Source organism: Cyprinodon tularosa, unplaced genomic scaffold (assembly GCF_016077235.1).
Source record: "Cyprinodon tularosa strain WSP-4 unplaced genomic scaffold, ASM1607723v1 ctg1136, whole genome shotgun sequence".
NCBI classification, from domain to species: domain Eukaryota; kingdom Metazoa; phylum Chordata; class Actinopteri; order Cyprinodontiformes; family Cyprinodontidae; genus Cyprinodon; species Cyprinodon tularosa.
This window is the reverse complement of record NW_024037933.1, coordinates 84619-86712: the sequence shown is the minus strand read 5'-3', so window position 1 is coordinate 86712 and position 2094 is coordinate 84619. Positions and strand designations below refer to the sequence as shown.

At 36.6% G+C, this 2094-nt stretch overlaps 1 non-coding gene across 1 annotated transcript; it reads right to left on the bottom strand.

Annotated features, from left to right (window-relative positions):
- Window positions 1–225: 225 nt before the first annotated feature.
- Window positions 226–307, bottom strand: trnas-aga. Its single transcript has one exon. It is a non-coding gene; the product is annotated as a tRNA-Ser (tRNA).
- Window positions 308–2094: the final 1787 nt, after the last annotated feature.

Below are 2094 nucleotides of genomic sequence, written 5' to 3'. Positions count from 1 at the left end.
AGTTCTCATTTGAAAAACAGTTTTTTAAAATTGAAGCATGGATATTGGGCCCAATATGAATACTGGAACTGATCGCAGAAATGTTTTCTACCCACACATTGGGTTGAGATTACCATAAAAGCATGAGTCTTTACATGCTTCCTTTCTCCTGAATGTCAGGAGCAGCTTTCAATGACTGCTGGAGTAGGTGTGTAAAAGAACACAGCCATTAGAGAAGGGAGCTAGCGTTGCTGGTAGGACTCAAACCTACTCGGGGAGACCCCAATGGATTTCTAGTCCATCGCCTTAACCTCTCGGCCACAACAACCACAAAAACCCAACCTTGAGGTTACAAAGGCTAGGATAAACTTCAAATCACGTCTAAAGGAGCAGTGTAAAAGATCCATATCATCAATGTAACCACTGAAAAAGAACATATTACTCTGTGAAATTCCAAGAAAAGCTAGGAAGGAAGTCTTTAGAAGATTACAAAGTTTTGTCGATTCATTTCTGTAGTACAGTAAATGTTTGTGTAAGCCAGTATGATAGGAAGTATTTGGAGATCTTTTTGACATCAGTATTCCTCTCAAATATCATTAGGAATTGCGTAGGATTTGATGGCATGCCAAGTTAAGCCAAAATAGAAGTCTAAAGGCTGTCCCATTGCCTTTTTCGTTATACTTCAACAGTACACATAATTTCAGTGCTAGCCATAAGGTAAGGAAACATTTAGAGTTTCCACCATCATTTTTATTCCATTCAAGCAGTTGTTTGAAAGGTCTTAGACACAATGTCTTAGACTTAAAGCCAGGTGAAAGATACTTAACAGTAAAGAATGTGGAAATCAGTTACCTTTTCACACCCATCATCAAATATAATGCTCTATTGTCTCAGTCTGTTGGTTGACTGCAACTTCAGTTCTCATTTGAAAAACATTTTTTTTTAATTGAAGCAAGGATATTGGGCCCAATATGAATACTGGAACTGATCGCAGAAATGTTTTCCACCCACACAGGGGGTTGACATTACCATAAAAGCATGAGTCTTTGCTTTCTCTCTCCTAAAAGTGATGACACCGTAAAAACGAAAAAGTTAGTTCAACTCAAAATATCAAGGCAACCGGCTGCACAGAAATTTTGAGTTGAAGGCATCAACTTAATATTTTAAGTTTTGTAGAACTTCACTTATTAAGTTGTGTCAGCTAAGTTTTTCAAGTTCTGCCAAATAAGTTTTTTTAATTCAAGTTACTGGAACTTTCAAGTCTGTAAAAACTTATTATTTTAAGTTCAGATAACCATCCCCTGTAATAACTGACATTTTTGAGTTTAAATCCCAATCCCCCCCACCCCCACCCCCCAAATCATCCACTGACCGTAAACCAGTTAAATGTTGCATGTTTATTTGAACCACTTTAGCAAAAACAGGTTTACAATCCAACAATGTAAACAAGCAATGTAAACAATGTATTTCTTTTTACTTTCGAACTCCTGTTAAAAACTTAAAAAAGTGCAATATTGCCAGAGAAGAAGTATTCACAACCAGTGCTTAAGTATTCACAACCATTGCTTAAGTATTCACAACCATTGCTTAAGTATTCACAACCAGTGCTTAAGTATTCACAATTTTGTAAATATGCAGCTGAACATGGCTAATTATCTGAAACTCACTTTAAACATAGCCAAAAATGCAAACATGCAGGCTATAACAGTAATGGTGAACAGTTTGCTACTACTGATCAATACAGAAGTCTCTAAACAGTTATGACAGCTACAAATAAATGATTTGTTTTAGTCTAAATAAAGCTCATGTCCAGAACAAATAAGGCACATGTCAATAAGTTGGGGAAATCAAAAGAACATACAAATTATAAGGTGGTTTATGTGAAGACTTACAAAATATCCAAACAAAATAAATGAAGACATAAAAGAAATCTTCCCCATGGAAAATGAATCACTGGTCTAACAGCTTGGTCTTGAAGCTCCGGACACGCTGTGAGCAATTGGTGGACATTTCCATGAAAATGTGCAGGATAGTTTCAAAAGTATACCTGCTGGCTTTTGGAAACTCTGAGGGCATGCAGCAGGCCAAAAAGAAATGCAAGTGCAGTCGGGATGT